The sequence below is a fragment of the Pseudophryne corroboree genome, chromosome 5 (genome assembly GCF_028390025.1).
Source record: "Pseudophryne corroboree isolate aPseCor3 chromosome 5, aPseCor3.hap2, whole genome shotgun sequence".
NCBI classification, from domain to species: domain Eukaryota; kingdom Metazoa; phylum Chordata; class Amphibia; order Anura; family Myobatrachidae; genus Pseudophryne; species Pseudophryne corroboree.
Genome location: NC_086448.1, coordinates 492,312,459 through 492,333,173, shown reverse-complemented (window position 1 = coordinate 492,333,173; position 20,715 = coordinate 492,312,459). Strand labels below are relative to the sequence as shown.

The 20,715-nt window shown below is 48.2% G+C and overlaps 1 protein-coding gene across 1 annotated transcript in view; it reads right to left on the bottom strand.

Annotated features, from left to right (window-relative positions):
- C5H5orf22 (chromosome 5 C5orf22 homolog) overlaps positions 1-20,715 on the bottom strand; it is a 236,848-nt gene that overhangs the window by 96,757 nt on the left and 119,376 nt on the right. The gene's annotated exons all lie outside the window — the stretch shown is intronic.

Genomic DNA, 20,715 nt, shown 5'->3' with positions numbered 1-20,715 from the left:
CCCCAGGTGTAGGCCCACATCCACACCTGACTGCAGAAAAAGCAGAAACTGACCCAGTTTAAATTCCACTGAAGGAAATTTCCTTTTTTCACACCAAGACACGTATTTTCTCCAAATCCGGTGGTAATGTTTAGACGTTACCCCTTTTCTGGCTTGAATCAAGGTAGGAATTACCCTGTCCGGAATCTCTTTCCGGGCTAAAATTTGACGCTCAACCTCCAAGACGTCAAATGTAGCCGTGGTAAGTCTTGATAGACAAAAGGCCCCTTGCAGAAGATCCTCTCCTGGGTTGAGGTTGTGTCTGCTGAGTCAGTCTGCTTCCCAGTTGTCTACTCCTGGAATGAAGATTGCGGACAACACCATGGCGTGTCTTTCTGCCCAGAGGAGAATCCTTGTTACCTCTGACATTGCTGCTCTGCTCTTCGTTCTGCCCTGTCGGTTTATGTACGTCACCGCCGTCACATTGTCCGACTGAACCTGGATGGCCCGATCTTGAAGATGTGATGCCCGTAGAAGGGCGTTGTATATGGCCCTTAGTTCCAGAATGTTGATTGGAAAAATGGTTTCCTGACTTGACAACTTTCCTTGGACGTGTTCCCCCTGGGTGACTGCTCCCCAACCGCTGAGGTTTGCGTCTGTGGTTAGCAGAATCCAAATCTTGAATCCCAAACCTTCGGCCCTCGGTCAGGTGAGAAGTCTGAAGCCACCACAGAAGAGAAATCCTGGCTCTTGGCGACAGACGTATCCTCTGGTGCATGTGGAGATACGATCCGGACCATTTGTCCAACAGATCCAGCTGGAAGGGCCTTGCGTGAAACCTTCCGTACTGGAGCACCTCGTACGCGGCTACCATCTAACCCAGAAGGCAAATGCATAGATGCACCGATATCCCGGTTTGTTTTAGAACATCCCGCACCATCGACTGGATTACCAATGCCTTTTCCAATGGAAGGAATACCTTCTGTGCCTCCGTATCCAGAATCATCTCCAGGAACAGAAGCCTCCACGTTGGTTCCAGGTGAGATTTTGCTTGTTCAGAATCCACCCTTGATCCCGGAGTATTCGAGTTGAGAGGGCAATGTCATCCAATAACCGCTCCCTGGATGGCGCTTTTAACAGCAGGTCATTCAGGTATGGAATTATATTCATTCCCCGTTTGCGGAGGAGAAACACCATCTCCGCCATCAACTTGGTGAACACTCTCGGTGCTGTGGTGAGGCCAAATGGCAGGGCCTGGAACTGGTAGCGACAGTCTAGTAAGGCAAACCTTAGATAAGCCTGATGAGGCAGCCAGATCGGGATATGAAGGTATGCATCCTTGATATCCAGAGACACCAAGAATTCTCCTTCCTCCAGACTTGAGATCACCGCTCTCAGAGACTCCATCTTGAATTTGAACACCCGTAAATACGGGTTCAATGACTTGAGGTTTAAAATGGGTTTTACCAAATCGTTCGGTTTAGGTACCACAAACAGGTTGGAATGTTCTGTAGCTGAGGTGGAACTGGAACAATGACTTGAGTCTGTACCAGTTTTGGAATTGCATCCTGTAAATTTATACTTGCCTCTTGAGAAGCTGGTAAGCCTGACTTGAAGAATCTGTGAGGTGGGAGCTCCTGAAACTCCAGTCTGTACCCCTGGGCGATGAGCTCTTTGACCCAGGGATCCAGGCATGATGTCGCCCATATGTGACTGAAATCTCTTAAATCGGGCTCCCACCTACCTGTCTTCCAGGCAGTGTGGTCCACCGTCATGCTGAAGGCTTTGAGGAAGCAGAACCGGAGTTCCGTTCCAGTGAACCTGCAGTTGCTTGTTTTCTGGGTTTACCCCTACTGCCTTTGAAGGCTGTAGAAGAACCTTTGGCTTTATTTTTTAATTTTCCTGTCCGAAAGGACTGCAGAGTCGGCGCAGAGTAGGTCTTCCTAGCTTAGGGGGCTGCGGAAGGAAGTTATGTAGACTTACTGTACCCGCCGTAGCCTTGGATATCCACGTATCCAGTTCATCTCCAAACAGGGCCTCACCTGTGAAAGGTAGGCTTTCCACATGTTTTCTGGAATCCGCAGTCCATTGACGAAGCCATAGGCCCCTGCGTACTGACACTGCCATGGCGCGTGCATTGAGCAAGCCTCTCTTTTTTTATGGCCTCCACCATAAAATTTGCAGAGTCCTGTATATACTGTAGGAGTAAAATTATCTCACCTCCTGGCAAGGAATCTAAACCCTCAATTAGGTTACCTGACAATTTTGCAATGGCCCTAGTGATCCATGCACAAGCTATAGTGGGTCTCTGGGCCACCGCCGCAGCTGTGTACAGAGATTTGAGAGTGGTCTCAATCTTGCGGTCCGCTGCATCCTTTAAGGAGGCTGCCCCCCGGGACCGGTAAGATTATTTTATTTGACAACCTAGACATTGATGCGTCAACAATCAGTGGGTTTTCCCATTTTTTTCTATCATCCTGAGGAAAAGGGAAGGATGTCAGTAACCTTTTAGGGATCTGAAACTTCTTGTCAGGATTAATCCAAGTTTCTTCAAATAAGGAATTTATTCCTTAGATGCAGGGAAAAGTAGCAGATGATTTCTTTTTTACATTAAAATAAGATTCCTCAGTGTCCTCTGTCACTTTGTCAGGAATGTGCAGGACATCTCTAAAGATTTTATCAGGGCCTGTATTCCCTATGACAAGGCTGCATCCCCCCCTCCCGAGTCCACCTAACCCTCCTCTGCATCTGATACATTATCATCAGTGTCAGCCTGAAAGATTTGGGCCAATGTACACTTTTGTGGACAAATGGCAGGGGTCTGAGATGTTGGTGTTGCCACTGAATCTATATTCATATGTTCATCTACAGACTGTCTTAAGTATTGCGTCTCATTCTCAGTTTGGGATAATTTATTTGAAATATTTGAGATCATCCATTTTAATGAATCCAACCATACTGGTTCGGACCCACTAGCCTGAGAATGTGTACGATCTCGAGTACACTGTAGTGGTCCCCCGGAGTGAGAAAAAAAAACACTGCCGTGCATGAGACACACTCCTTTGACATTGTAAAATTTGAAACATACACACACACACACACACACACACACACACACACGAGAAAAGGTTAAAAGCACAGTTAACCCACACAGAGCCCCCAAGGGGGAGACAGAGTATGATGGAGCCAGCCACGCTGCGCCCTTATAGCTAATTTTCAAGTTTAGCTGGGTGGCAAACTAAGTACCCTTAATAGGGGATAACATTGCTCCCCCATTGCTGACCCCCTGGTACCGCTGAGGAATCAGGAGTCCCTGTCAGTCTGTCTGTGTAAGCAGAAGAGGGAAAATGGCACTGGTGAGCCGCTGGATCCCCTCAAAGTGAAGCCCACCCCCTCAATGGCGCGCAGTCTTCCCGGTTATTTTATCCTGGCTGAGGTGATTCTGGTGTTTAATAGGGGGTTAGTACCCCTGTAAGCTCTGTGCCAGTGTGGGTATTGTTTGTAAAAAACGGCTCGGCTCGCCCCTCACAGCGGTGCAGCAATGTGGATCTGAGCCTAGAGACGCAGCCTGCACTCAGAGCTGAGCTCCTACCCTTTTGCCGCCATAATAGCCGGTGACCCGCTAACAGGGACGCTGGCATAGTACTCACCACTCTTCAAACTTCTGGCTCTATTAGGGATGGTGGCGTGCTGCGGGAATGTATGCACGGCGTGGTGGGGCTTGCGAATGGTTCCCTCAAGAGCTCAGTGTCATGTCAGCGGGGAACGGGACCATTAACCCTACAGGAGGTTGGGCCGTTCCACCCCTCTAAATCCCACGAAGCAGACAGGCTGTTGCCAACCAGCCCTGTCTGAAAATAACAAACAGAAAAATAAATGCAGAAAGCTCAGGAGCTTCCCTAAGTGTGACCGGCTCCTCCGGGCACATTTTCTAAACTGAGTTTGGTAGGAGGGGCATAGAGGGAGGAGCCAGTGCATACTATTGATTTCTTAAAGTGCCCAAGGCTCCTAGCAGACCAGTCTATACCCCATGGTACTAAATGGACCCCAGTATCGTCTAGGGCGTAAGAGAAATGGAATTTTGGTTCTTACCTGTTAAATTCTTTTCTCTGAATTCCATGAGGGACACTGTAAAAACACTGGATATAGGTAGTGCTGGAGGAGTCGAAGCACTAGTTAAAGTGATACCAAAAGCTTCTATTACCTACTCCACCGTCTAATCTGAATAATCAATTATAAGAGAGCCCAAAAGACAGTCGAGGAGATGAGGCAAAAATAAAAGCATAACAAATATATTCAGCAGGACTGGACCACCAAACATGAGAAACAACCTTAGCAAACATGGGCAGGCGTCCAGTGTATCCAATGTAAATCAGAGAACAGGATTTAAAAGTTAAGAATCAAAACCATAAGATCTCTTTCATCCATGGGGACACTCTAGAGAAACTGGGACATCCTAAAGTGGTGAAGCTCCTGTTCTGGTCCTGTCTACATAAACAAGTAGAGCCCACGCAAGGAATGAAGAGACAGGAGAAAATCCTGTCAATGTCCATCACAATCTCCTTGTTGATAGTGAACCTGAAGACCACCTTTGGAAGGAAATCCATCCTAGTTGCATGATCACCTAGTCAGGGTGAAATTTCAGAAAAGGTGGCTTGTAAGACAAGGCACTCAAGTCAGAGACACTCCAGGCATAGGAGATATCTAGGGGGACCACCAAGTTCTACGTAAGCCACCAGAGGACCATCACCCAGAGGTTTGAAATTATATTTATTAAGGTTCATTAAAATTCCTACACATAACACAAAGTTAAAAACCAAAAACATACACAAATCAATAAACACCAAGGTATCACAGTATACCAATCATCTGCCATATGGTGTAATAACAGTATAAATGGCTATCTGCCTAGCTACAAAGAAATGTCTAATGTCACATATGACAAGGCTCCCTAGTACAAGTTTAAAAGCGTGACCAATTGTTTTTCAATATGGCGAAAATATTATTCTAATATGTTTAATAATGCAAGAGAAGTCAATGCTGGTAAACCATCTATTATTTATTAAAGACACATTTGTTTAAACCAGATTCCATCACAGGAAATTCCTCATATACCAAAGTGAATGTATAATCTCTTGCACAGTGCATGAATCACTGAGGAAAAGAACAGTAACAGTATAGATTAGTCATAAAAGAACTGCATGATTGAGACTGAACGACTGCTATTACACCAGATGGCGGATAATTGGTAGACTGATACCTCTACCTTTGTATTTACTGAATGATGTATCTTTATGTTTTCACCTTTGTTCGTTTTGTGTAAGAATTTTAATGAACCTTAACTTTTTTTTTTTTACTTTTTTTCGGAACATGTGCTCCCACAAAAAAAATTAAAAGAAATAAAATATATTTCTGTCATTGTTGAAAAAATTGTGGCAGGATACCATCATGTCTATGGAAGGACAACTCCAGAGTACCAGCAACTACCAGCAACGGTTGGAAAACTGCGGAATGGAGGGACCACTACCAAGCCTGAACGGCTGAGGTAGTCTGACTCCCATCTACTGGTTCCCGGGATGTAATCGCCACTGACAGAGCTGGGAGAATCTGTTCTGCCCATCTGAGAAGCCTGCTGACTTCTTGCATGGCTCCTGGGCTTCTTGTACCACCTGATGATTATATACGCTATGGTGGACCTTTACTGCCATGCCCTAAAAAAAGAGGCCTTGCCTGACAGAGGGCTCTGTAGATTGTCCTAAGTTCCAGAATGATGATGGAAAGAAGGGACACCTGGGCCAGCTGTTAACTTTGAAAATAGAAAGGACCTATGCAGCTTGTAGGTAAGACTCTAAGGTGGTTGAGCACTCTTATTATTGAAGTAAAGATGTATATGTAGTTATATGTCGGACAACGACGCCGACTACGAAGAAAGTGGACGCAGCGGCGACCGCAAGAAGATTGACTGCAGGAAGGCGATCCGGGGCGGCAACTCACCGTTTGGAGCCGTTTTCGGGGAGTGGTTAGGAAAACGCAGGCGTGTCCAGGCGAATGTCTGACGTCAAAGCCGTGCCCATCATTGCTGGATCCGTCGCACAAGGTAAGTATGTCCAGGGCTGGTCTTGTTTTGCAGGAAACTTTTTTAGCATAGCAGCCCTGCTATGCTAAAATACACTCCCCATAGGCGGAGATTAGTTGATCGCACCAGCAGCAAAAAGTTGCTTGGTGCGATCAACTCGGAATGAGGGCCCATGTGCACTGCGGGTGGGGCAGATATAACATGTGCAGAAAGAGCTAGATTTGGGTGGGTTATATTGTTTCTGTGCAGGGTAAATACTAGCTGCTATATTTTTACACTGCAATTTAGATTTCAGTTTGAACACACCCCACCCAAATCTAACTATCTCTCACATGTTATATCTGCCCCACCTGCACTGTACATGGTTTTGCCCATTAGAGAACAATTTTGCTGCTGCGATCAGGTCTGAATTAGGCCCTAATTTGGCTACAATTTTTTTTATGCAGAAGTGGACTGACAACCAAGACATCCTTAGGAGAGACATTGCTTACAAGGATGTCACAGCATGCAAGATCCATGCTCCTACTTACGGTGCCCAGTAGTACTGGTCTTCTGGAGTTTTGTTGTGGGTGGGTGCTTTTCGGCACTCGCTGTGCTAAGGCTCCCTCCTTGCTGACCTGCCGTATCTCTCCCCTCTACCTGGCTTATTGTGTGGACAGCTGTGCTCTCCCTGGCTGGTGCGGGCGACTGTACACTAGGTGGCTTCGGCACCCACAGGGACATATGCGCTGCGCTGGTTTTAAATGACAGTTGTACCAACAAGTTTCGGGCCAAACTTGAATCTCCTCTCAAGGGGGTCTCTGAGCACTGTTCAAATGCTAGAGTACTGTACTCCAGCATCTGTTCAGTTAGCTCCCAGTGCAATCGCCTACCTTCTGATCCAGTCTGATAATTCTCTTTGCCTGCTCATTTGGTACTGCTCCTAGCGACTTCCTAGTTTTGACTTCGGCTTCTGACCTGATTCTGCCCATCCCCTGGTACCGCACTCCCAGTCTGGTTCTGACTAATATCTGTTAACTACCCTTCAGTATGACTCGCGTCGACCAGTCTTACTGCCTAACCACCAGCACATACATAGGAACCCAGTCAAAGGGCTGCAACCTGTACATCAGGAGCAACATTGCCCAAACCCCTTTGCAAGGGTCCTAGTGAAGGTCACAGATACGTTAGACTCCGCTCATCTCTTCTGGGTCCACATCAATCCTAACTGTACAGAATCCATTCCATCCCAATCATGACAGATACAATCTTGCTGGAACTGGGTGCCCAACAGAGCTCCCAAAGTAGGGCATCTGTTGAGGTAGGGTCAGACTGGACTTGCACAAATTTATTAGCCAGCTGTGGGACAGAAGGACATGAACAATCAAGAGGAGATGCTTCTGCAAGAAGACTGGTGTCTGTGCCGCAATAAGGAAATTGTCCAGGTAAGGGATAATCCCGACTCTCTCAAGTCACAGGGAATCTGCCATCACAGACATTACCTTTTGAACACTTGAGGCGCAGTTGACAAACCAAAGGGAAAAGCACAAAATTGGTAATAATCTGAGAGAACTGTAAAAACGCAGGAAGCACTGATGGTCTTCACAGATAGGAATATGTAAATACACATCCTTCGTATTGAGGAACACCATGACATCTCTAAGTTTTAAAGCATACATGTTTGACTGGAGAGATTCCATCCTGAACTTTGGAACCCTGAAACTTCAGGGTCAGGATGGCAGGAAAAAACAATCTGGCTTCTGCACAAGGAAAAGATTGGTGTAAAAACCACACCATCTTTGTGGCAGCAGAATTGGGGCGATAACTTAGTAAGTCAGAAGAGCCCTGGTGGACACCTGCAAAACCACAGCTTTGACTGGGATGAGAGGAAGATCTGTTGTGAAGAACTGGCTTGGACGGACCTCATGTAAGTCTACAAAATAACCGAGTCACAATGTTTCGCATCAAAGAGTCTAACATTGTCTGCAGCAGTTTATCATAAAAACTCAGAAGATGGCCTCTGACCATGGGAAACCCTGGGGATGGAATCTGGCCCGTCAAGATGTTTATCATCAACTTTGAGAGCTGACCTATGGCATGCCCAAGTTTCTCTGCTGCTGGACTCCCTGCCTCTGGAAGTGAAACCCCAGCGCTCCAAATGGAAGGATGAAATTTCGGTTTGCCATAGGGATAAAAGGGCAGAAGTAGTCCTGGTCTTAGGAACCAAGAAAAGGCTGGTTTGGAGGCAACCACAGCCACAATTATGTATCCAAATCAGGTCCAATAAGCACCTTGCAATTAAAGGAAAAGGACTCCAGGGCCTTCTTGGATTCAGAGTCTGCATGATAAGCATGGAGCCAGAGAGCATGCATGGCGGCAACAGTGGAGGCCGAACTGAAACCTTGGCAGACAGGATGTTTCACTCATTGGCACTCTCCCTGAAATAAGAGGCTGATTCCCTGTTATTGACAACCATGACAACAATGCCAATCGATGCACCCTAGTCCCAAGACGCTCATCTAAGCAATCCGCCCACCATTCTAAGGCCCTATTATCCCACATGGAGGTTAAAGCTGAACGTAGTCCTGATAATAACAAAATGGCCTTGAGGAAAAAGGAGAGTTATGGTAGACTTTCTGCTAGGTACATTGGTTCCACAGGAAAACATTGGGTGTAGAGTGGATCTTGATCCAGAGGCACCACCAGGCTAAAGTTTTAGGCTATCCCAGGATGCATTGCAGGGCCTCCTCTATAAACCCCGCCTCCAGGCACTGGAGCTCAGTTTCATTAACCAGTCAAATGCAGGAGCAGGCACAAAAGAAGGCAGATGTTAGTCACATACAATCACATTCTCACGAAAGGAGAAGGTAACAGTGGCTAATGCCATACAACCCATAGAAGCTAAGTGCATCACGGGGGGGGGGGGGGGGGGGGCCCTGTGGAACCAATGTACCTTGCAGAAAGAGTTAATGGTAAATCTGCAATAACTCTCCTTTTCTGTAGCAGGATACATTGGTTCCCACAGGAAAACAATCGGGGATGTCCTAATGCAGTTCCTCAAGGTAAGGGACGCGCCATAGATGGCATGAGAACCCGGCCTCCAAAGGAAGCATCCTGGGAGGCAGAAGTATCAAAGGCATAGAACCTAATAAACGTGTTCACCGAGGACCACGTAGCCGCCTTGCACAACTGTTCTGTGGATGCACCACGGCGGGCGGCCCAACAGACAGTAAAACAGGCTTTAATTGCAGCAGGAGCTGGAAGTCCAGCCTGCGCATAAGCTTGTGCAATCACCATTCTAATCCATCTGGCCAAAGTTTGTTTACTCGCAGGCCAGTCTTGTTTGTGGAAACCAAACAGTACAAAAAGGGAATCTGGCCTTCTGATAGAGGCAGTCCTCTCCACATAAATACGGAGCGACCTTACCACATCCAAAGAACACTCTTTTGAAGACAAGTCTGAAGAAAATAAGATTTTAAACCTACCGGTAAATCTTTTTCTCCTAGTCCGTAGAGGATGCTGGGGACTCCGTAAGGACCATGGGGTATAGACGGGCTCCGCAGGAGACATGGGCACTATAAAGAACTTTTAGTATGGGTGTGCACTGGCTCCTCCCTCTATGCCCCTCCTCCAGACCTCAGTTAGAGAACTGTGCCCAGAGGAGATGGACAATATGAGGAAAGGATTTTGTTAATCTAAGGGCAAGATTCATACCAGCCCACACCAATCATAACATATAACCTGGAATATACACAACCAGTCAACAGTATGAACAAAAAACAGCATCAGTCAAAGACCGATTCCAACTGCAACATAACCCTTATGAAAGCAACAACTATATACAAGTCTTGCAGATTTAGTCCGCACTGGGACGGGCGTCCAGCATCCTCTACAGACTAGGAGAAAAAGATTTACCGGTAGGTTTAAAATCTTATTTTCTCTTACGTCCTAGAGGATGCTGGGGACTCCGTAAGGACCATGGGGTTTATACCAAAGCTCCAAACCGGGCGGAAGAGTGCGGATGACTCTGCAGCACCGATTGAGCAAACGCAAGGTCCTCCTCAGCCAGGGTATCAAACTTGTAGAATTTAGCAAAAGTGTTTGAACCCGACCAAGTTGCTGCTCGGCAAAGCTGTAATGCCGAGACGCCTCGGGCAGCCGCCCAAGAAGAGCCCACCTTCCTAGTGGAATGGGCCTTTACCGAATTAGGTAACGGCAATCCAGCCAAGAATGAGCCTGCTGAATCGTGTTACAGATCCAGCGAGCAATAGTCTGCTTAGAAGCAGGAGCGCCAACCTTGTTGGCTGCATACAGGACAAACAGAGCCTCTGTTTTCCTAATCCTAGCCGTCCTGGCTACATAAATCTTTAGGGCTCTGACCACATCCAGGGACTTGGAATCCTCCCAGTCCCCCTTAGCCACAGGCACCACAATAGGTTGGTTCATGTGAAAGGAAGAAACCACCTTAGGCAAAAATTGAGGACGTGTCCTCAACTCAGCTCTATCCACATGGAAAATCAAATAGGGGCTCTTGTGGGACAAGGCCGCCAATTCGGACACCCGCCTTGCAGATGCCAAGGCCAATAACATGACCACCTTCAACTGTTTGAAGAGGTTCAAACCAGTGAGACTTCAGAAAGTTTAAGACCACGTTAAGGTCCCACGGAGCCACAGGGGGTACAAAGGGGGGCTTGATGTGCAGCACTCCCTTCACAAACGTTTGGACTTCTGGGAGAGAAGCTAATTCCCTCTGAAAGAAGATAGATAAGGCCGAAATATGTACCTTAATGGAGCCTAACTTCAGGCCCATATCCACTCCTGTCTGTAAAAAGTGGAGAAAATCGGCCCAGATGGAAATCTTCCGTAGGAGCATTCTTGGTTTCACACCAAGAAACATATTTCCTCCAAATACGGTGATAATGCTTTGCAGTCACCTCTTTTCTAGCCTTTAGTAGAGTAGGGATGACTTCCTCCGGAATACCTTTTTCAGCTAGGATTCGGTGCTCAACCGCCATGCCGTCAAACGTAACCGCGTTAAGTCTTGGAACACACATGGCCCCTGCTGTAACAGGTCCTCTCTGAGAGGAAGAGGCCACTGATCTTCTGTGAGCATTTCCTGAAGATATGAGTACCAGGCCCTTCGAGGCCAATCTGGAACAATGAGTATTGCCTGCACTCTCCTTTGCCTTATGAGTCTCAAAATTTTTGAGATGAGAGGAAAAGGAGGAAACACATAGACCGACCGAAACACCCATGGTGTCACTAGGGCGTTTACTGCTACTGCCTGAGAGTCCCGTGACCTGGCGCAATACCGTCGAAGCTTCTTGTTGAGGCGTGACGCCATCATGTCTATTTGAGGAATTCCCCAAAGACTTGTTATCTCTGCAAAAACTTCTTGATGAAGTCCCCACTCTCCTGGATGGAGATCGTGTCTGCTGAGGAAATCTGCTTCCCAGTTGTCCACTCCCGGAATGAAGACAGCTGACAGAGCGCTTACGTGATTTTCCGCCCAGCGAAGAATCCTGGTGGCTTCCGCCATCGCCACTCTGCTCCTTGTCCCGCCTTGGCAGTTTACATGAGCCACGGCTGTGACGCTGTCTGATTGAATCAGAACCGGGAGGCCCCGAAGAAGATTCTCCACTTGTCGTAGGCCGTTGTATATGGCCCTCAACTCCAGTATGTTGATGTGTAGACAAGCCTCCTGGCTTGACCATAGTCCCTGAAAATTTCTTCCTTGTGTGACTGCTCCCCATCCTAGGAGGCTCGCGTCCGTGGTCACCAGAACCCAGTCTAGAATGCCGAACCTGCGACCCTCTAGGAGGTGAGCACTCTGCAGCCACCACAGAAGAGACACCCTGGCCCTGGCGGACAGGCTTATTTTCTGATGAATTTGAAGATGGGACCCGGACCACTTGTCCAGAAAGTCCCACTGAAATGTCCTCGCATGAAACCTGCCGAAGGGGATGGCCTCGTAGGTTGCCACCATTTTTCCCAGTACTCGAGTGTGTTGATGGACTGACACTCTTTTTGGTTTTAACAGGTCTCTGACCATGTTCTGGAGTTCCCGGGCTTTTTCCATCGGTAGAAAAACCCTCTTTTGTTCCGTGTCCAGAATCATGCCTAGGAACGATAGCCGAGTCGTTGGAACCAATTGTGACTTTGGCAGATTGAGAATCCAACCGTGCTGTTGGAGCACTTTCAAGGAGAGCGACACGCTCTCCAGCAGTTTGTCTCTCGATCTCGCCTTTATCAGGAGATCGTCCAAGTATGGGATAATTGTGACTCCCTGCGCAGGAGCTCCATCATCTCTGCCATTACCTTGGTGAAAATCCTCGGGGCCATGGAAAGCCCAAACGGCAACGTCTGAAACTGGTAACGACAGTCCTGCACAGCGAATCTCAGGTACTCCTGATGAGGAGGGTGTATGGGGACATGAAGGTATGCATTCTTTATGTCTAGAGACACCATAAAATCCCCCCCTTCCAGGCTGGATATGACCGCTTGGAGCGATTCCATCTTGAATTTGAACTTTTTTAAGTACAGGTTTAGGGATTTTAGATTTAAAATGGGTCTGACCGAACCATCCGGCTTTGGGACCACAAACAGGGTTGAATAATAACCTTTTCCCTGTTGAACCAGGGGAACCTTGACCACCACTTGCTGTTGACACAGCTTTTGAATTGCAGCTAACACTACCTCCCTTTCCGGTGGCGAAGCTGGCAAGGCCGACTTGAAAAATCGGCGGGGGGGGCACCTCTTCGAATTCCAGCTTGTAGCCCTGGGAAACAATTTAGATTGCCCAAGGATCCACTTCTGAAAGAACCCAGATTCGGCTGAAAAGTCGAAGACGTGCCCCCACCGGTGTGGACTCCCATAGGGGAGGCCCAGCGTCATGCGGTGGATTTTGTAGAAGCCGGGGAGGACTTTTGCTCCTGGGAGCTAGCCAACGCAGGTGTTCTTTTCCCTTTACCCTTACCTCTGGCAAGGAAAGAGAAGCCCCGACCTCTTCTGGCCTTATGCGACCGAAAGGAATGCATCTGATACTGTGGAGTTTTCTTTTGCTGTTGGGGAACAAAAGGTAAAAAGGTAGATTTAACCGCGGTAGCTGTGGCAACCAGGTCCGCGAGCCCCTCCCCAAACAACACTTCACCCTTGTAAGGTAAAACCTCCATATTTTTCTTGGAGTCTGCGTCACCCGTCCATTGGCGGGTCCATAGAGCTCGTCTCGCAGAAATAGCCATGGCATTGGCTCTGGAACCCAGCAGCCCAACGTCTCTAAATAAGACTGCGTCTTTAATGTGAGCTAATGTTAATAAAATGGTATCCCTGTCTAGGATATCAAGGCCGTCTGACAAGGTATCCATCCATGCTTCAACTGCGCTACATACCCATGCCGATGCTATTGCCGGTCTGAGCAAAACACCTGTAAGTGCATAAATAGACTTTAAAGTAGTCTCCTGTCTGCGATCAGCAGGATCCTTGAGGGCTGCCGTGTCCGGAGACGGTAGCGCCACCTTCTTGGACAGGCGCGTCAAAGCCTTGTCCATCCTGGGAGAGGATTCCCAACGCACCCTGTCCTGAGCAGGGAAAGGATACGCCATAAGAATCCTTTTGGGAATCTGCAGTTTTTTATCTGGAGTTTCCCAAGTTTTTTCAAACAACTCGTTCAGCTCATGAGAAGGGGGAAAAGTGACCTCAGGTTTCTTCTCATTATACATGCGCACCCTCGTGTCAGGGACAGAGGGGTCATCTGTGATATGCAAAACCTCTTTCATTGCAATAATCATACACTGAATACCTTTAGCCACCCTTGGGTGCAATCTTGCATCATCGTAGTCGACACTGGAATCAGAATCCGTGTCTGTATCAGTGTCAGCTATTTGGGATAGGGGACGTTTTTGAGACACAGACGGGCCCTGTGACCTAGACCAATCCGTGGATTGACTCCCAGCTTTTTCCCTGGACTCTGCCAGGTCCAGTCTCTTATGTAATGAGGCCACATGTCCATCCATTCATGATTCGGCGTTGCCGACGGAGACACACCACTCATTCGCTCCACCTCCTCCTTGGACGAGCCTTCCGCCACAGACATGCCGACACGCACTTACCGACACCCCCACACACACAGGGATATATCTATAAGGGGACAATTCTCCAACAAGGCCCTTTGGAGAGACGGAGAGAGAGTATGCCAGCATACACCCAGCGCCTAGTAAATACTGGAAAATCACCCAGATAGCGCTTTTTATTCACTAACAATATGTAAAACACTCACTGTGCCTAGAAAATGCCCCCCCCCCCTCTTTTTCAGCCCTCTGTCACCGAGTTCAGCAGGGGAGAGTCCGGGGAGCCAGTTTCTCTGCAGCGTTCTGTGGAGAAAATGGCGCTGTTAGTGCTGAGGGATCAAGCTCCGGTTCCTCCAGCGGCGGGCTTCGGTCCCGCTTCAATATGTAAAAAATGGCAGGGGAACTTTACATTTACTGACTCCGCAGCCTAATGTACCCAGAAAAGCCATACCCGAGGTTTATTGCTGCCCAGGGCGCCCCCCCTGCGCCCTGCACCCATCAGTGCCTGTTCCGCGTGTGTCTTGTGTGGGAGCAATGGCGCGCAGCGCTTACCTCAGTGAAGATCTGAAGTCTTCTGCCGCCTTGAAGTCTTCTTTTCTTCTTATACTCACCCGGCTTCTATCTTCTGGCTCTGCGAGGAGGACGGCGGGCGGCTCTGGGACGAACTGCGGGGTGAGACCAGCGTTCCGACTCCCTCTGGAGCTAATGGTGTCCAGTAGCCTAAGAAGCAGAGCCTATCATCTAAGTAGGTCTGCTTCTCTCTCCTCAGTCCCACGATGCAGGGAGCCTGTTGCCAGCAGTGCTCAATGAATATAAAAAACCTAACAAAATTCTTTATTTAGAGAAACTCTGGAGAACTCCTCTGTAATGTACCCTATCTCCTCTGGGCACAAAATCTAACTGAGGTCTGGAGGAGGGGCATAGAGGTAGGAACCAGTGCACATCCATACTAAAAGTTCTTTATAGTGCTCATGTCTCCTGCGGAGCCCGTCTAAACCCCATGGTCCTTACGGAGTCCCCAGCATTCTCTAGGACGTAAGAGAAATAAAAGGCCGGAACCACAATCTCTTGGTTAAGGTGAAAAGAGGACACCACCTTAGGCAAATAACCCGGTCGAGTCCATAGAACTGCCCGGTCACTGTGAAAAATCAAATAGGGTGGACGACAGGCAAAGCGCCTAAGTCCGATACCCGTCTTGCAGAGGCAATAGCCAGCAAAAACAGGACCTTGGACGTGAGCCATTTAAGGTCCACCAAAAAGAGGTTGAAAATGGAGACTCTTGCAGGGCCATTAGTACAACAGTCAAAACCCATGGAGCCATAGGAGGGACATAGGGAGGCTAACTCCTAAGTATGCCCTGAGTTAAAGTATGAACGTCAGGTATAGACACAATTTTTCTCTGAAACCATACCGACAAGGCAGATATGTGAACCTAGAGGGTGGCCAGACGAAGACCTATGTCAAGGCCTTGTTGCAGAAAAGCCAGGTTTCTGGACGTTTTGAATTGATATGCATCAAAATTCTTATTAGTACACCAGGTGAAGTAAGAATCCAGACTCTGTAATAAATCCGGGAAGATGCCGGTTTGCGGGCTTTCAAAATAGTCTGTATAACCGCCTTGGAAAATCATTTGGGTCTCAGGAGTGATGCTTCAAGAGCCACGCTGTCAAAGTCAGTCTGGGTAAAGACAAAGGTCCTGTACGAGAAGGTCCGGCCGCTGCGGAAGTAGAATGGGTCTCTCTGTTGATAGACCCTGCAGGTCTGAGAACCAATTCCTTTGAGGCCACGCTTGAGTACTAGAAGTAGTATTCCTCCTCCTTGTTTAACTTCCGTAGTACCCTGGGCAGGAGTGACACTAGAGGAAACACATAGGGCAGCCGGAAGTTCCATGGAATTGCCAGTGTGTCCACGAATGCTGCTTGAGGATCCCTGGTCCTTGACCCAAAGATCGGTACCCTGTGATTGTGTCGAGATGCCATGAGGTCTATGTCCGGAAGGCCCCATCTGTCCACTAGGAATTGAAAGACTTCCAGATGAAGACTGCACTCTCCGGCGTGTATGTCCTGGGGACTGAGGAAGTCCGCTTCCCAGTTTAGGACACCTGGAATAAACACTGCCGATATGGCTGGCAGATTGCATTCCGCCCAACAAAAGAATTTTGACACTTCCATCATTGCCATGCTGCTTCGAGTGCCGCACTGATGGTTTATATATACCACCGTGGTGGCGTTGTCTGACCATACTTGAACAGGCCTGTTCTATACTAGAGGCAGGGCGAGAGATAGTGCATTGAATACCGCCTTCAACTCCAGAATGTTTATTGGGAGGAGTGATTCCTCCTTGGTCCAGCGACCTTGAAATGAGTGTTGCTCCAACACCGCACTCTATCCCCTGAAACTGGCGTTTGTTGTCAGCAGGACCCAGTCGGGATCCAGAAGGGATGGCCCCTGTTTAATCACTGATCCTTGAGCCACCAGGTCAGCGACAGACGAACCTCCAAAGATAAAGTGATCATCTGAGATCTGGTCCGATGAGGTTGGCCGTCCCATATGGAAAGGATTAACCTCTGTAATGGGCGGAAATTAAATTGAGCGTACTCTACCTTGTCGAATGCCGACACCATCAGACCAAGTACTCGCATCGCCGAGTGTATCGACACTCTGTGGCGACAAAGGAAGCATCTTATCCTGTCCTGAAGTTTTAGGACCTTTCCTGGAGACAGAAACAGCCTTTGACTGTGCATCCAGAAATGCCCCTAGGTTCACCATGCTCTGAGCTGGGACCAGAGAGGACTTTTTCCAATTGATAAGCCACCCATGGGCTTGCAGGAAGTTTACCGTTATTTGCAGATGACTGAGGAGGACATTGTGGGAATTTGCAAGAATCAGCAGGTCGTCCAGTTACGGCAGGATTCTGATCCCTTGGCGACGGAGATAGGCTGTCATAACAGCAATGAAGATCCGAGGAACCATGGCCAGTCCAAATGGTAGAGCATTGAATTGATAACGTAGGTTGCCAATAGCAAACCGCAGAAACTGCTGGTGATATATGGCAATAGGTATATGCAGGTATGCATCCTGTACATCCAGAGATACCATATAGTCTCCGGATTCCATAGCCAGTAGAATTGAGCGCAGTGTTTCCATACGAAACCTGGGCACTATCACAAACTTGTTCAGGGATTTGAGGTTGAGTATAGGCTGGAATGACCCATTTGGTTCCAGAACTAGAAACAGGGTCGAGTAATGACCTCTGCCTCTCTGGGACTGAGGTACCGGCACAACCATCCCTGTACTCAGGAGAGAACTGACACTTGTTTGCAAAGCTTGCACCTTTAACGGATCAGACGGTAGAACCGTAGTACAAAACGTCTCTTGAGGGGGACGTCTCTTGAAAGAGACCGCGTACACGTGAAAGACACCCTTGCGTCTGAAGTGGTCTTTAACCAGACCTGGGTGAACTGTAGAAGCCGGCCTCCCACCCTGGGGTCCCCCAGGGGGAGGCCCGCTCCGTCATGCAGCAAGCTTGTCTTGTTTCGAAGCAGGCTGATGGGTTGCCCAGGATGGTTTGGCCTTGGGCTTTGTGGTTTTGGGAGCACGAGACTGTCTCAGGTATGCCTGACCTTTTGCTTTCCCTTGAGGCCGAAAGGAACGAAAAGTGGTACCTTTTGCCTTCTGTGCAGAAGGATTAGTATTTGGGAGAAAAACAGTCTTAGCAGCTGCTAACTCAGACAAAATTTTATTCAGGTCTTCCCCAAACAAAATGTCCCCAGTAAAGGGGAGTACCTCCACGATCTTTTTGGAGTCTAGGTCCACTTTCCATGACCTCAACCACAGAATCCATCGAGCCAGGACAGACGTAGTCGACGCCTTGGCTGCCAACACACCCACCTCAGAGGACGCCACATGAACGTAATAGGCGGCGGTGGTAATGTTAGACAGGTATTGTCTGACTTTGTCATAAATATCCTTGGACAGCTCATCCTCTAGTGCCTGCTTCAATACCTTTTGCAGCCCAGGAGGCAGCAATAGCGGGCCTACGCATAGCTCCTGTAAGGGAGTAAATAGACTAAAGGCATCCCTCCACACGCTTATCTGTCGGTTCCTTCAGTGAGGTGACAGGCAGAGTGGATGACACCACAAGGCGGGTGACGTGAGAATACACCGGTGGTGAATTTTCCCACTTGTTACATAACTATGCAGGGAGAGGAAAGCGAGCCACGACCCGTTTAAGCAGAGGGAATTTCTTCCCTGGAGTAGACCTGGGTTCCAGTCTGATGTCCACTAAATGGTCAGAATGGGGTAACAGAGTTTTAAACAGTTTCTGCCATTTAAACATATCAGTTTTCTTTGCCACAATAGTGGAATCCTCATCATCAGATATTTGTAGTATTTGTTTAATAGTAACAACTAAGGCAGCGACATCAACCTGCAAGGGAGAATCCTCATCAGTAATACCAGATTCAGTGTCTGACAGGACCGTATGCTCCCCCTCCTCTTCAGATGAAACATAAGAGAGGTATGTGGACTGTGAGGAGGAAGTAGCCCGCTTAGATAACCCAGAAACACGGGAGTGACCTGGGATGGATATCTGTCTAACCAAGGACTGATTTAATTGTTGCAGTTGGTTAGATTAAATTATCCGCCCAAGGCGGATTAGCCATAGGGACAATATGTGGCTGTAATGGTACAGGTGGTCTCAAAGGGCGTTAGGCGTTCTACCAGAGTACCCAGTAGGTTAGTGAATGCAGCCCAGGGTGGCTCCGGAGTAGACCCAGGAGCTGCGGACTGACTAGGACGTGTATGACACATAGTACAAAGACCATCATACAAAACTTGCCCTTCTGGTAAATCCTTGGAGCATGCTCTATATCAGTGTTCTCCAACCCTAATTGGGGTATGAGCTACTCGAGAAAAATTAAACCTCCTAAGGAGCTACTAAAGTTTTTGAAAAAAAGCCGTACTTGAATGGTTGCTGGCACGCTCTCAGTGTTAAGACCGGACTCGGGGGCAAAAAAGTTTCTGGCGCCCCTCCCATTGCTAGGTGTGGCCTTACTGCAAGGGGTGTGGCATTGCAGGAAGAGACTACCTTTTATCCCAGTTTTGCAACCTGGAAGCCGAGACATTGGCGACCACGGGAACAAAAAAAATTCTGATTCATGCCCTTTACATTTTTTGTCATTTTTCCTCCTTATAGTAATGCCCCTTACACATTATGCCACACACCGCAATGCCCGTGATACATTATGTCACACACCGTAATGCCCTTGACACATTATATCACACACCGCATTGCTCATGATACAGTATGCCACGCACCAAAATGCCCATTACACATATTACCACACACTGCAATACCCGTGATACATTATGCCACACACCGTAATGCCCATTGCACATTATATCACACACCGCAATGCCCCTGATACAGTATGCCACACACCGTAATGCCCATTACACATTTTATCTCACACCGCAATGCTGGTTATACACACCGTAATGCCACACACCATAATGCCCATTACACATTATATTACACACAGCAATGCCAGTTATACATTATGCCACCCAATGTAATGCCCATTACACATTACGCTCCACAGTACAGCTTCTAATTAATTTTAAATTATCTGTTCGTTGTCAGGGGTCTCATGCTCATTGCCAGGTGTTTTATGCTCGTTGCCAGGGGTGTCATGCTCTGGGTTCCATGCTTGTTGCCTGGGGTGTCATGCTCATAGCCAGGGATCTTGTTTGCAGTGGTGTAATGTTCGTTGCCAGGGGTGTAACTCTCTGCGTGTCATGCTTGTTATTAGGGGTCTTGTTGCCAGGAGTGTAATGCAGGTTTCAGGGGTATAATCAGGGCCGGTCCACCACATACGCGGGGTACGCAGCTGCATAGAGCGCCAGACGATGAGGGTGCAGCTGCAGTGTTACCCCGCCGCCACGCTGGAGGAGGTAGCCAGCTGCGGCTCTCCCTCCTGTCAGTGCAGCTGATTGACAAGACTTTCTTTCACCTGCCACTAAGTGTGTAAGTGTGTGTGCCCCCCCCGCCCCCGCCTGCCAGCCAGCATTCTCTTTTTCCTGTGCCTCACTGCAGCCTCTGTGCCCCAGCACCCTAGCCCCCTCACCCAGTCGCCGCGTGTAATGGAAGTACAGAGAGCGCCAGCGCAGAGTGCTCCAAGCACTTCCGGGTAACTATAGTGCTGGCCTGACACTATTGCTGAATCTTGTGTTCAACCAAATAGGCATTTCCAGGTGTCCACGCGTATTTTGTCTTTTTATCTCCTCCCTTCCTCTGATAGGGATAGATGGGAGATTTCTTTCTCAGTGGATGCCCCTATTTCCAAGTTAGCAAGGGCTCCCTCCTGATAACGTGGCCTCCTTTAAAGATGACATGGACAGGAAAACATACATTTCTGCAGCAGGATACATTGGTTTTCACAGGAAAACATTAGGGTGTAGAGTGGATCTTGATCCAGAGGCACCAACAGGCTAAAGCTTTAGGCTGGTCCAGGATGTATTAAGGCCTCCTCTATAAACCCCTCCCTCAGGCACTGGAGCTCAGTTTCGTGCCTCAGTACCTGTTCTACAGTGAATTTATACATGACATGCGGGG